The sequence below is a fragment of the Cetorhinus maximus genome, chromosome 14 (assembly GCF_964194155.1).
Source record: "Cetorhinus maximus chromosome 14, sCetMax3.hap1.1, whole genome shotgun sequence".
Classification (NCBI taxonomy): Eukaryota; Metazoa; Chordata; class Chondrichthyes; order Lamniformes; family Cetorhinidae; genus Cetorhinus; species Cetorhinus maximus.
In genome coordinates, this window is record NC_135892.1 from 13,232,205 (window position 1) to 13,248,440 (window position 16,236).

A 16,236-nucleotide genomic window follows, 5' to 3' on the forward strand; every position below is an offset into this window, starting at 1 on the left:
ATCGGAACACTGAAGTTCACTGCTCGAGAGGTGTAAGGACACGTGTTTGTCTACAGGATTTTGAATCAGAATAAATCATGTAGTGAAGGATTTGCAACTGAAACTAAGAGGTGCCATAGCCCTCGTGGGGTACAATGCAGGAGGCTCATATTTGGGGAATTCTCCCAACACAAAGACGAGTTGCCTTGAGTAGCTCATTTGCTGGGATTAAATGCACATTTAAAAGCAAAGGCTGGTAAAGCGAGTGATGTGTGTTGGAGCCGTGCACATATTTGAAATATTTGAGTTATTGTCTGCGTAACTTCATATCTGTAACCTCCGACCTGTAACAATATATTACAGACTCTGAAATCACCGGGTTTTTTTTCCCCGAGGGTGTCATTAAGCGTCGGTGTTGCTTACATTTTCTTTGTGGTTTCTCTAATTTCCCCAACCTCATTGACAAGGAAACATTTGCTCAGAACAGGTTGTGAGTTAATTTCCAGGGTTCGTCGAGAGCTGATTCACTTTGCACATGGAAAACCACGTGTGAACCCAGCAGCTCTGGGCTGTTGAGAAATAGGAGGCAGCTCATGTGAAAACACCAGCACAGACCAGCTGGGCTGAATGGCCTGTTTCTGTGATTGACATCAGTCGGGGTGACTGATGTTTGACCTGCTCCTAAAGCTATAACAATACCAAGCAGTTAGCTCAGTCAATTGAAAATTTGAAAACCGAGATTGATAGATTTTAGTTGGGCAAAGATATTAAGGATTATGGAATCAAAGCAAACTTAAAAGGATCAGCCGTGGTCTGACTGAATGGTGGAACAGGCTCGAGGGGCTGAATGGCCTCCTGTTCCAGTACTCTTTCCATTTCTGGCAGTCCCAACAAGAGCTCTTCCCCACACAGAGTTCACCCCTCAAAGGGCAAGGCTGGCAGGGGATGAGAGAATATGGGACTATCCAATGTGCTCCCCGGCACGGAATGCTTGGTCATTTCTGGATTTTGTATTCTTCAGGATTATGGAATAACATCAGAGTGTGTAACCACAAGTATGTGAGTCAGAAAACAGCGTAGATATAAATATTTAGCTAAAGTATAAAACAGTAGAAAAACATTATAAAGTAGTAATAAAGATTGTTTTATTTATCAGACACTGTCTCCTGTACTAAAATGATGCCAATGATGCCAATGAATTCTGTGGAATTCAGAGAGCAGTGGAGGCAGGGTCATTAAACATATTCAAGGGTATGTTAGATAGGATTTTAGTCGACAAGGGAGTCAAGGGTTATGGGAGACAGGCAGGTAAGCAGAGTTGTTAGATCAGCCACAATCTTATTGAATGGCAGAGTAGGCTCGAGGGCCTACTCCTAATCCTATTTCTTATGTTCTTATGTACAATCAGTAAAACAAAAGAGAAGGATATAGTTTTTTTCTCCTTGTATAAAACTTACACATTGAAGAAATTGTGTTAAAGGTAAGTATAACATCGGTAAGAATTGAATTACAAGATGCAGGGTATAGCATTTTCACAGGATCTGGAAGATTCTGCTGGCTGATGGGGGTCATTGGGTATGCAGTTAAAACTAATAGGAACAAGATATTTAGTCTCAGCAGCTCAGACACAGTACTAGCTTAAGACAAAGAGATCCCATTGTCTGTGCATTGACTCAGCATCAACAGGATCAGAAAAATAATTATGGCTAACCCAAAACTTACGAGTTTTGTTTTTGTCCATTCTATCATTGACTGATCATGGAACAATTACACACTGTTCACAACAAGACAAACACCATCAATGGGATAGGTTTAAAAGTGGAAGCATCCAAACTAGCAAAAGATCATTTTCTTCATCTTATATTGAACCTTTTTACACATTTTTTCTAATTGTACATAAATCTTGTAAAGATATTTGCTATTCAGTAATTCCTTTTGCAACATTGCTATATCCTAAGTGGAATAACAGCCTAACCAGGCCAACCGCACTGAAGTCCATTCCTGTATACTCATCCCCTGATATCTATGAAACATTTACCCCATGGGATAAACAGGAACTCCATGCGGTTACTGCAATGTTTGGTGTGATAAGTGTTGCTCTTACGCTCTATGCACTAATTTTTCTGCGGTAGAACAAAAAATGAAAACTTCTTTAAACATGCACCAGAATCTGACTCAGACTCTGGTTATCATTTACAGGGGATTTAAAAAACATTCCAGTCACAGCTGTAAATCAGGAGGTGGAAGGGAGAGGGTAACTTGGTGAAATTACAATCACTAGGGAAGCGGTGCTGAGCAAGCTGATGGAGCTGCGGACTGACAAGTCTCCGGGTCCTGAGGACTTCACCCTAAGGTCTTAAAAGAGGTGACTAATGAGGTAGTAGATGAATGGTGTTAATTTTCCAAAATTCGCTAAATTCTGGAAAGTAGCAAATATAACCCCTCTATTCAAGGAGGGAGGGAGGCAGAAAACAGGAAACTATAGGCCAGTTAGCTTGACGTCTGTCATGGGGAAGGTGTTAGAGTCGATCGTTAAAGAGGTTATAGCTGGGCACTTAGAAAAACTCAAGGTAATTGCCAAGTGTCAGCATTTTTTATGAAAGGGAAATCATGTTTAACCAATTTAGATTCCTAACTACATCATTCTGATAAAGGACCAATTTTTCCATGAGAATGTAAAGACCCCATTCAACTTGTTCTCACTTGCACAGATCAACATGTGCCCCCCACACATGCCCTGGGATACCCCCCTACTTCAGTACAGCCCTCATCCTGCAGCCTCTTCCCTTGCCTGAGGCCACTTCTCCCCCTTCCCAAAACAAGCCCCAGCCCTGCAGCTGTTGAAAAGCCACCTCCACCTTACGGCTGCTCTGGTCGGTAGAGACCTGCCCATGAAAGCCCCCCTAAAAGCGACATGGTGCTGCCTGTGAAGCCTGGTGCTGATGACCATGAGTGTTGCCTGAAGCGAGATAGGTAAACAAACCTCGAAGTCCTGAGCAAAGTGCAGCTCGCCAGGTGTACGTCGCTTATGTACAGTTGTGACACACGCCAACGTGCCTGGATGATCCAGCGGGGGTGGGGGGATGATTCCGGAGAGCAAGGCTTAGAGCGAGATGCTAAGGTATCGAAATTAGGTTCCCAATGTGCGGCCTGCCATTGACGGATGGAGCGGATCATCGCAAACTGGTTTCACCATGGCATCAAACCGATTTTTGGCCTTCTCACCCTATTCCCCCCCGCGTCTGCCATAACGTCCAACACCAACAGGGCCGGAAAACTCCTGCCAAAATCTTAATGGAAAAAAGTTAGTTTTGACCTGAACATATCCATCAGCATTGGCATGAAGTAGATCAGGAGAAGCCTTTTTACATTACTGGAATAAATTACCTTGTTTGATACCTTCACTAGTTAACACAAGCCATGCAGCTGCTGAAGGAATGTCAAATTCTGATACAAATAGTTAGCCAGTATGAAATATATTTTTCTTTAAAACTTCATCAATGACCTTCTTTCTATCATAAGGTCAGAAGTGGGGATGTTCGCTGATGATTGCGATTCCTCAGACACTGAAGCAGTCCATGTCCAAATGCAGCAAGACCTGGTCAATATTCGGGCTTGGGCTGATAAGTAGCTAGAAACATTCAGGACAGGCAAGTGTCAGGCAATGACCATCTCAAACAAGAGAGAATCTAACCATCGCCACTTGACATTCAATGACATTACCATCACTGAATCCCCCACTATCAACATCCTGGGGGGTTCCCATTGACCAGAAACTGAATTGGGCCAGACATATAAATACTGGGGCTACAAGAGCAGGTCAGAGGCTAGGAATCCTGTGGTGAGTAACTCACCTCCTGACTCCCCAAAGCCTGTCCACCATCTACAAGGCACAAGTCAGGAGTGTGATGGAATATTGTCCACTTGCCTGGATAAGTGCAGCTCCAACAACACTCAAGAAGCTCAACACCATCCAGAGCAAAGCAGCCCACTTGATCAGTACCCTATCCACCACCTTAAACATTCACTTCCCCCACCACCAACGCACAGTGGCAGCAGTGTGTACCATCTACAGGGTGCACTGCCGGAACTCACCAAGGCTCTTTACCTTCCAAATCCACGACTGTCACCATCTAGAAGGACAAGGGCAGCAGATAGATGGGAACACCACCACCTGGAAGTTCCCCTCCAAGCCACTCACCATCCTGACTTGGAAATATATCGCCGTTCCTTCACTGTCGCTGGGTCAAAATCCTGGAGCTCCCTCCCTAACAGTATTGTGGGTGTACCTACACCACATGGGCTGCAGTGGTTCAAGAAGGCAGCTCACCACCACCTTCTCAAGGGCAATTAGGAATGATAATAAATGCTGGTCTAGCCAGTGATGCCCACATCCCATAAAATAAAATAAAGAACCTAAGAAATAGGAGTACATGTAGACCATTCAGCCCATCAAGCCTGCTCCATCATTCAATAAGGTCATGGCTGATCTTCTACCTGAATTTCATTTTGCCACCTTATGCCTTCTCACCTTTGAACCATATCCCTTGATTCCCTTGGTATCCTAACGTCTGTCAATCTCAGCCTTGAATATATTCAATGCTGGAGCATCCACAGCTCTCTGGAATAGACAATTCCAAAGATTTACAGCTCTCCGAGTGAAAAAATTTCTCCTCATCTCTGTCCTAAGTGGCCGATCCCTTATCCAGAAAATATGACCCCAGGTTCCAGACTTTTTAGCCAGAGGAAACACCCTCAAGCTTTTACCGTCAAGTCCTCAAAGATATGCCACTGCTTGTTACCCAGTGGAGCTCAAGTACCTTTCATCAGAGAGGGTGACTGAATCATCACAGGCCACTCTAATAATGGTCATTTATAAAGCTGACTGGTAGCAGAGAAGCTAAACAATCAGCTGCTGGAATGGAATGCTGTTGGAACACAGAAAACAAAAAGAAAATAAAAATTGTGCAAGTATAAATGCAACAATATTTCCAAAAATGTATTATGACATGTATTAAGTGATAATATAAAATGCTTCATTTCTAATTCTCATTGGTTACCTCTCAATCAAAGATTTCCAAAGCTTAGGAAAGCGTAACTTCAGCAACAACCACATCCTGAGACAGATGGCAGAAATGGTTGTGCTCACAGCAGGGAAGATTAAAGACATTCCAAACTCCTTTACTGAACACATGTTTGAAGGCACGTTGGTGGGGGAGGTGGTGGGGGGGAGAAAAGAGCACAATAGCCTTTTATCATTATAACTTGGGTTCGAGTCCAAAGCAGGACCACATTAGGGAAACCACATCCGCTGCTTTCAGCTGTAAGAACCGTGCATCAAGGGAGTTCAGACAGTTGGAATCATGCCCCCAAGCAGGTACATGGCCACATACACACACACACACACACGCACGACTGGCCATGAATCGGAAGGTCACCTGTGGGTGGCGAAGGTGAGAAATGGCAATGCTGCCACTGGGTTCCCCTTGCTTTCTCCAAAAGTATCAGTCATCGTGATCCAGAAAAAGAAAACATTTAAAACTGTACAGACAAAAAAAAAAATTAATGATTTCCTGCCAGTAGCAAGATTAGATTGTCTCTAATTAGGCCATTATGAGAAATGAAATCATTCTGCAAGAATATTTAACCTTTTGTATTCCAGTTTGTTTTAACACACCATTGAACGCCCTGTGGAGATGTACAGACATAAATACCAGTTGCAGATAACGACTGCAATATGTGAAATATCTTCATATCACCTGGTTCAAAGAAAACATAATCCCATAAATATCTGTCACTAGTTGTGGGGAAAACGTAGGTTTTAAGCTCTTACTCTTTCCACATTGCAAATTTGCAACACTTCAAATACATCTAGCTTCAAAATTCTAAATTTTGGCATTGGAAGAGCCAAGCTGTTTGCCAACTGTGTTAGCATGCTGCAGTTTATTAGGGTGCTAGGGTTAGAAGGTTGTCCTACAAGGAGATCTCGATTAGAATGGCCCTTATACTCCCTAGAGTATACAAGAATGAGGTGATCTCACTGAAACTTATAAAATTCTTGGAGGGCGTGATAGGGTACATGCTGTCAAGGTGTCTCCCGCTAGCTGGAGGGTCTAGAACAAGGGGGTCACAGGCTCAAGATAACGGGTTGGTCATCTATGACTGAGACGAGGAAACATTTCTTCATTCAGAGGGCTGTGATTCTTTGGAATTGTCTAGCCCAAAGAGCTGCGGATGATCCATTGTTGAGCATACTCAAGACTGGGATCGACAGGTTTACGGACACAGAGAATCAGAGGATAGGGCGGGACATATAGGGGAATTGATATAGAAGATCAGTCATGATCCTAGTGAATGGTGGAGCAGGTTGGAGGGACCAAGTGGCCTACTCCTATTCTTATGTTACGATACACCTACAAGCTAATAGAATACTTAAGCTACAAGAAAGAGTATCAGCTGCCCTGATCATTTGGCTGGTAAATGCACTGTTCACTGTGAAACTAATCTGTGTGCAACCCAGTGGATCTTGCAGAAAAGTGCGCGTGACGATCAGAGGAGATGAACGTGATAGCCCAATACAAATGGGCTGGCACCGACAGTCTAGACTCAAAATTGACGCTAGACGGGGCATTGGCCACCTTGAGATATGAAGAATGAGGGAACAACTTGTATTCATATAGTACCTAGAGCAGGTGGCCAAAAACTTGTTTAAAATAGGTAGGTACTAAGGAGTTTCTTAAAGGAGAGAGAGGTGGAGAGGCAGAAAAGTTTAGGGAAGGAATTCCAGAACTTAGGGTCGAGGCATCTGAAGGAATGGCTGCCAGTGGTGAAGTGATTAAAACTGGGGATGTGCAAAAGGGCAAAGTTGGAGGAGTGTGGATATCTGAGAGATGGGGGGTTAGATATTAGGGATAGGCAGGGGCGAGGACATGGAGGGCTTTGAAAATAAGGATACATCCCCCTTAGAGTCAAAGTTCATACAGAATCAGCGGTAAACATTGAGCCTTTCCACAATCCTTCTAAACATCCATCTCTTTAGTGCTGCTTCCCAAGTTATTAGATAGTTAGTGGCATATACTGAACCACGCACTGTATAAAGAGAAATGCAAAGGCAAAATCTGTTTGCAGGACGAAGGTGTCACTCAAGAATGCATTGCAAACAGGATATTCAACAACACAAATTGTGGGGCAAATGTACTGGAACACAGCAAGTGGAAAACACTGAAGCAGATTTCTTTCCTTGATGTGTCTATTAAAAGATGGAAACTCAATCATATTGACAAGAGATGAAAAATACTGGTCAGAATGAATGAGGTGGGATACAATTTCATTTTGTGACTAAACAGGTTCATTTTTGCCCAAATTTAAAGTACTGTGGATACACAGGTCACAGCTGAGTGCATTGCAAGGCTTTTCCATTCATCATAAACACTGTCAAAAATTGAACTTAGAACCATAAGACATAGGAGCAGAAGTGGCCATTCGGCCCATCGAGTCTGGTCCACCATTCAATGAGATCATGGCTGATCTGATAATCCTCAATTCCACTTTCCTGTCTTTTTCCCATAACCCTTGATTCCCTTACTGATTAAAAATCTGTCTATCTCTGCCTCGAATATACTTAATGACCCAGCCTCTACAGCCCTCTGCGGTAAAGAATTCCATAGATTCGCTACCCTCTGAGAGAAGAAATTCCTCCTCACCTGTGTCTTAAATGGGCGACCCCTTACTCTGAGATTATGTCCTCTGGTCCTAGGCTCTCCCACAAGGGGGAACAGCATCTACTCTGTCAAGCTCCCTAAGAATCTTATGTTTTAATAAGGTCACCTCTCATTCTTCTAAACTCCAATGAGTACAGGCCCAACCGACTCAACCTCTCCTCATAAGAAAATCCCTCCATACCTGGGATCAACCTAGTGAATCCCTGGACTGCCTCCAATGCCAGTATATCTTTCCTTAAATAAAACTGTTCAGAGTATTCTAGGTGTGGTCTAACTAGTGCCTTGTCTAGTTTTAGCAAGACTACCATATTTTTATATTCAATTTCACTTGAAATAAAGGCCAACATTCCATTTGCCTTTCCTATTGCCTGCTGAACTTGTGCACGAATCTCAAAAAGCTAACATACAAGGACTCCCAAATTCCTGTGCTGCAGCTTTCTGCAGTCTTTCTCCATTTAAATAATATTCAGCTCCTCTATTCTTCCTGCCAAAATGCATAACCTCACATTTTCCCACATTATATTCCATCTGCCAAGTTTTTGCCCACTCACTTAACCTGTCTATATCCCTCTGTAGACTCTTTGTGTCATCCTCACCACTTGCCTTCCCATCTACCTTTGTATCATCCGCAAACTTGGTGATAGTACATTCATTTCCCTCATCCAAGTCATTAATATATATTGTAAGTAATTGTGGCCCCAGCACTGATCCCTGTGATGCTCCACTAGTTAGTTACGGGTTGCCATCCTGAAAATACCCCCCTGATCCCAACTCTATCTTCTATTAGCTAGCCAATCCTCTATCCATGCTAATATACTACCCTCAACACCATGGGCTCTTATCTTATTAAGTAGCCTTATGTGCGGTACCTTATGGAAATCCAAATATATTACATCTACTGGTTCCCCTTTATCTATCCTGCTTGTTACCTCCTCAAAGAATTCCAATAAATTTGTCAGGTATGACTTCCCCTTCATGAAGCCATGCTGACTCTGCTTGGTTATATTATGTATTTATACATATATTACATATTTTGTAAATGGGTTTCATTTTGGGCAATAGGAATGTTGCCTTTAGAGTTATTTTGTACCATAAGTACTTAAACTTGTTCCGACTCTGATCCATAAAATGTCACATTGGGCGGCTGTTCTTCAATCATGGGCCCATGTTTATGTTGGGGTGGGGAGTTCTATAAAAGGAAACAAGGATGAAGATCACACAGGGAAAGAACATTGGGAGAGAAAAACCGATGGTTAAAATAGGCAGGAGGTAGATAATGGTAAGAGGAGCGACTGAGAGAATTTTGTTTTTTGCGAGGGGCTGGAGGGTGGGGGGTGGTGGTAGGAAGAGTGGCTGACTGCCAAGCCATCAGTGATCGCAGAGTGTTGGATCTTCACTATCAGTACTATGAAGGACAGAATCAAGCAAGAAATTCCTGACGTATGCTATCTCAGCCATATTCATGAGACTGCCTCCTTTTGGGGGTTGTGGGGGTGCAGTTATACTGTTATGCACGGGAGAAGATTCCTCTCCCTTTGACAAGCTTGACCACCACTTGTAATGTTTAGGAACAAGCGCACAAAGATACAATGAGCAACACAAGGAAGGGGCAGTGTTGGTGTAAAGTCTAAACAGTTTCTTTAACATAGACAGGCAATGGCTTAATTAGCTTGAATTCAGTTTATTCTGTTTTGACATTCTAAGCATTCCCTTTATGGGCTGTAGTTGCACCAGTCCCTGTGCTTACCTATGTAGCAAATTCCTGTCCTGTCTTCATCCTTCAAAAACAATGTTAATAGCAGTTGTTTCAATATCCACATGAAGCAGCTTTAGGCTATATTGACTGATTAAACTGGATGAGGCAGGACCGTAAACAATTCAGAACGTCATTCACGACATTCAAAGCTATTTAATGATTGAACAGGAATGGCTTCACTGGTATAAGAAAGCTGTACCACAACATAGCACAGTCTCAACTGTTGCCCAACTCAATAGAACAGGGCAAAGTTTAGACCTGTGCTAATAAGGTGAGTCATTATGTTAGCTGGAGAAAAACCTCAGAACAACCAAATTCACTTCTAGCCAGCTTGAATGACAACTCTTTATGAACAATATCAAATACTTTTTAATGTTGTCTTGGAACTGAGCATTACTAATAACATGAATGTTCAAGTATTTGATTAAAACAGGTTTTGCGCTATTAAATGCTGAGGCTTGCTCCCTAGCTTGTGCAGCTAACAATTTAAATACTACAACCGAGGACAGGGAAGGAGAAAAAAACCCCAGTCAGAGTGGTAGCTATGTTCTCTCCTGGAGAAAGTGTAGACCGACAGGTGGAAAGAGGGGATTAGAATCATGTACAGTCACCTCACAGGCTGACAGATGGAAAATGGGCAGCTCAGGAACAGGGTTGCCAACACTGCCTACAAAACCACACTCAAACCAAAATCAGTGTTGACTAGAAAGAAAACTGTTACGAGGAAAAAGTATCAGATTTTTCACCCAGAAGAACCCCCAAAAAAATACAAACAGAAATATTACAGTGAAGGGTTCTTCAAAATCCATTAAAACGTTCAGTAACTAAAAGACAGCTGTACGGAGCAACTGAAAACATCTACTGTAACAAGACTGCAGACTGGTCTGAGGGACGTGACGCTTGCTAGACAGTTACCTAAAACACAGAACATTCCACAGGCCTTCCTGGATTATTGTCTCAAAAGCTTTGGTCACACCATGTAGAGGTCCTTATTCTGCTCATGGGACTTATTGAGTTTGACCTGCTGCTAAGGTCCCTGTCCTGCAGGGAATCTGCACTGATTCTGGGTACACAGGAATGAAGGGAGTGACAATCTGATTGGCCTTTGCAAGAATTTGTCCTGCTCCTGAAAGAAGTGATATGCCACAATGATAGTCATAGGTGGACTTGTTCACTTTCCCTTTGTAGAGGCGAGTTATGGAGGCATCCTTGTAGTCTTGGGGCACAGTGCCCTGGTTCCAGATTAGGCAGAAGGGGCTAGTGAGTTTCCCAACCATGAGAGTCCCTCTACACTTGAATATTTCAGGTGGGAGGTCATCAGCTCCCAGCAACTCACCCATAGAAAGTTGCTTTATGACCTTCATGACTTCCGCTTGAGAGCAGGTTCTTCCAGAGTGTGGTGCTGTGGAAGCGACTGAATGGTATCATTGCACACTGTGGTTTGTTGGGTTAGGAGGTTGAAGTGCTCTGCTCAACGAGGGAGAATCTCATGTCTATTTATTAGGAGTTGAGTGCTGAGAGGATGGATATCACACCGCTGGTTTCGGGACCATAGACTGAGCACAGACGTTCATGTGGAGCCTTCGGGTCATTTTTACCAGAAGCTGCTTGAAGCTCATCAGCCTAATTTTCCCACCATTGGTTCTACATCTCAGTTTGGTGTGCAGCATGTGTTTTGAATGATGGTATTTGACGTCCCTTGGTGATTTCTTGTCAGATATGCAAGACCTGAGAGCGTCGTGTGCTTTGTCTAGAAGCTTGTCCATGACTTGGTTGTCTTTGTCAAACCAGTCTTAGTGCTCCACCACCCCGCTCCCCCCACCCCCCCGCCCCCCACCAACCCACTTAGCGAATCCTAGGCCCTCAGATGCCACGCTGTAACATTCTTTAATTTTTTCCAAGAATCTTCAATGGCAATATTGTCCTCCAGGATATCAGCAATTCCTGTGGCTAGATTGTGTTCCAGTTCTTGTCTCTTGGCTATGACATTAAGAACAGTTACATCGAGCTTCCTTTGTGGCTTGACTTGGTGCCAAAGTGCCTTTGAAGATAAAATCTAAGACAATCCTCTTGACAAGACCAGCATCGTGCAACTTTAAGGGAAGGGATAGTGCGTAGCCTTTGAGATCTCTCTGTCGCACAATAACGCAGTTGAACATGTGCCAGTGTTTGGATCTGGGGTGTATCCTTGTTGTTTTCAGTTTGTCTGCTTGCTGGAAGACTATTTGTCATAGTCAAGTCAAACTCAAGAGAAGGGGTGGGCCATTGGAGCTTGCTCTGCAATACCTCGGTGTCCTTTTACTCCTCTTCATGCATAATAGTCTGTGTCAACACTGGCATTGAAATCACCAAGAATAATGAGTTTGTCCTGGTTTGGGGGGGGCGGTGAGGGGGGGTGAGTGGGGTATTTGAATTATCTTGCTGATTCGTCACAGAATGCTGCTTTGACCTCATCTGTATGTCTCATTGTTAGAGCATAGGAGCTAATGAGTGCTGCATGCCCGTTACTGGCAAGATATAAATGAAGAACCATGAGTCAATTGCTGATCCCCGAAGGAAGTGAGTCAAGTGTGCGTACTAGTTCAGGTCGAATGCAAAGTCTCGCCTGACTGTTAAGGCTTGACTTGACTATGACAATAGTTTCAGAACAAGGAATGTTAAATTGTTAGATTTTATCTTCAAGGCACTTTGGCACCAAGTCAAGCCACAAAGGAAGCTCGATGTAACTGTTCTTAATGTCATAGCCAAGAGACAAGAACTGGATTGCCATGCATCTGAGGGCCTAGGGACAAAGACAACCAAGTCATGGACAAGCTTTATACGATGGCTAGTAGTCTTGTGCTTTACATTTTCACCACAAGAAATGGATGACCAGTCAGGAGCGGTAACCTGACAAAGAGAGGTGATGGCGTAGTGATATTGTCGCTGGACTTGTAATCCAGAGACCCAGGGGAATGCTCTGGGGACCCGGATTTGAATTGCACCATGGCAGATGGTGGAATTTGAATTAATTCCAGATTTTTATTGAAAAGTCTAATGATGACCATGAAATTGCCAATTGTTGTAAAAACCCATCTGGTTCACTAATGTCCTTTAGGGAAGGAAATCTGTCGTCCTTACCAGGTCTGGCCTACATGTGACTCCAGACCCACAGCAATATGGTTGACTCTTAAATGCCCTCTGAAATGGCCTAGCAAGCCACTCAGTTGTAACGGACGGCTACAAAGTCAAACAAGGAATGAAACCAGAGGGACCACCTGGCATCTATCTAGGCACCAGAAACAACAACGGCAATCTCAGCCTTGTTGACCCTGCAAATCCTTCTTACTAACATCTGGGGGGCTAGTGCCAAAATTGGGAGAGCTATCTCACAGACTAGTCAAACAACAGCCCGACATAGTTGTACTCACGGAATCATACCTTACAGATAATGCCCCAGACGCCACCATCCCTGGGTATGTCCTGTCCCACCGGCAGGTCAGGCCCAGCAGAGGTGGCGGCACAGTGGTATACAGTCGGGCGGGAGTTGTCCTGGGAGTCCTCAACATCAATCCCATGAAGTCTCATGGCATCAGGTCAAACATGGGCAAGGAAACCTTCTGCTGATTACCACGTACCATCCTCTCTCAGCTGATGAATCAGTGCTCCTCCATGTTGAACATCACTTGGAGAATGCACTGAGTGTGGCAAGGGCGCAAAATGTTCCCTGGGTGGGGGGCTTCAATGTCCATCACCAAGAGTGGCTTGGTAGCACCACTACTGACCGAGCTGGCCGAGTCCTAAATGACATAGCTGCTAGACAGTGTCTGCAGCAGGTGGTGAGGGAACCAACAAGAGGGAAAAACATACTTGACCTCATCCTCACCAACCTGCCTGCCACAGATGCATCTGTTCATGACAGTATCAGTAGGAGTGACCACCGCACAGTCCTTGTGGAGATGAAGTCCCATCTTCACACTGAGGATACCATCCAGCATGTTGTGTGGCACTGCCACCCTGCTAAATGGGATCGATTTCGAACAGATCTCGCAACTCAAGATTGGGCATCCATGAGGTGCTGTGGGCCATCAACAGCAGCAGAATTGTACTCGAACACAATCTGTAACCTCATGGACTGGCATATACCCCACTCTACCATTACCAGCAAGTCAGGGGATCAACCCTGGTTCAATGAAGAGTGCAGGAGGGCATGCCAGGAGCAACACCAGGCATACCTAAAAATGAGGTATCAACCTGGTGAAGCTATAAAACAGGACTACTTGCATGCCAAACAGCATAAGCAGCAAGTGATAGACAGAGCTAAGCTAGCCCACAACCAATGCATACGATCCAAGCTCTGCAGTCCTGCCACATCCAGTCATGAATGGTGGTGGGCAATTAAACAACTCACTGGAGGAGGAGGCTCCACAAATATCCCCATCCTCAATGATGGGGGAGCCCAGGGCATCAGGGCAAAAGATGAGGCTGAAGCCGAGTGGATAATCCATCTCGGCCTCCTCCGGAGGTCCCCAGCATCACAGATGCCAGTCTTCAGCCAATTCGATTCACTCTACGTGATATCAAGAAGTGGCTGAAGGCACTGGATACTGCAAAGGCTATGGGCCCTGATGATATTCCAGCAATAGTACTGAAGACTTGTGCTCCAGAACTTGCCGTACCCCTAGCCAAGCTGTTCCAGTACAGCTACAACACTGGCATCTACCCAGCTATGTGGAAAATTGCCCAGGAATGTCTGTACACAAAAAGCAGGACAAATCCAACCCGGCCAATTACCACCCCAACAGTCTACTCTCCATCATCAGTAAAATAATGGAAGAGGTTATCAACAGTGCTATCAAGCAGCACTTGATTAGCAATAACCTGCTCACTGACGCCCAGTTTGGGTTCCGCCAGGGCCACTCAGCTCCTGACCTAATTACAGCCTTGGCTCAAACATGGACAAAAGAGCTGAACTCCTGAGGTGAGATGAGAGTGACTGCCCTTGACATCAAGGCAGTATTTGACCGAGTGCAGCATCAAGGAGCCCTAGCAAAACTGGAGTCAATGGGAATCAGGGGGAAACTCTCTGGTTGGAGTCATACCTAGCAGAAAGGAAGATGGTTGCAGTTGTTGGAGGTCAGTCATCTCAGCTCCAGGACATCAGTGCAGGAGCTCCTCAGGGTAGTGTCTTCGGCCCAGCCATCTTCAACTGTTGCATCAGTGACCTTCCTTCCATCATAAGGTCAAAAGTGGGGATTTTTGCTGATGATTCCACCATTCGCGATGACTCAGATACTGAAGCAGTCCATGTCCAAATGCAGCAAGACCTGGACAACATCCAGGCTTGGGCTGAAATTTGGCAAGTAACATTCATGCCACACCAAGTGCCAGGTAATGACCATCTTCAATAAGAGAGAATCCAACCATCACCCCTTGATGTTCAATGGCATTACCATCACTGAATCCCCCACTATCAACATCCTGGACATTACCATTGACCGGAAACTGAACTGGACTAGCCATATAAATACTGTGGCTACAAGAACAGGTCAGAGGCTAGGAATCCTGTGACAAGTAACTCAACTCCTGACTCCCCAAAGCCTATTTACCATCTACAAGGCACAAGTCAGGATTGTGATGGAACACTCCCCACTTGCCTGGATGAGTGCAGCTCCCACAACACAATAAGCTTGACGCCTTCCAGGACAAAGCAGCCCACTTGATTGGCACCACATCCACATTCACTCCCTTCACCTCCGACACAGTGGCAGCAGTATGTACCATCTACAAGATGCACGGCAGGAATTCACCAAGGCTCCTTCGACAGCACCTTCCAAGCCCAAGACCGCTACCATCTAGAAGCACAAGGGCAGCATATGGATGGGAACATCACCACCTGGAAGTTCTCCTCCAAGACACTCACCATCCTGACTTGGAAATATATCACCGTTCCTTCACTGTCACTGGGTCAAAATCCTGGAACTCCCCACCCCACCCAAACAGCATTGTGAGTGCACCTACACCACATGGACTCCAGCAGTTCACCACCGCCTTCTCAAGGCCAACTAGGGATGGGCAATAAATGCTGGCCTGGCCAGCAAAGCCCACATCCAGTGGATGAATTTTTAAAAAAGGTGAGGGGAGAGGAGGCTGTGTTTAGGGTTCTTCCACTTTTTCTTGCCTGGATCGGGGGAAGCCATATTGTACCGGAGAAGGTCTGCTCTGTCACCCCAGGATACGAACTCTACATCTATCCCAATCTGTGTAAAGAGACCATCACTGAGGTCCCCGGTGTGCAGGATTATGGTGGAATACTGCCAGCAGCAACCTCTACCTGCCCCCATCATCACAGGACTTGGTATATCTGGTGTTTTGGCATTTGATGGCTCACTGAGCAACCTGCACGTTAAGTATAGTGAAGTGGGTAATTTGTACAGAAGGTACAAGGTACAAAGCCCTGAAAAGATGATCAGTGTCATTCACTCATTTCACCTTGGCATGATGGCCAGCGCAATGCAAAGTGGCGTCAGTCACTGCCTTTCCTATCACCAACCCCACGAAGCAAGGCTATGTATTGGCTCCAGCTGTTTTCCATGCTTCTGGGCTATGTTCCAGTATGTACTCAAAGATCATGACACAGGAGTGCACATTCAATCCAGGGCAGACAGCAACCTCTTCAACTTGCAAAGGCTCTAGCCTTGTACAAAGGTTACTGAACAGCTGAGTGAACTCTTGTTTGCAGCCAACTGTGCTCTCATTGCACATACTCCGAAGAAAATTCAGTTGCTTATCGCTTTGCCC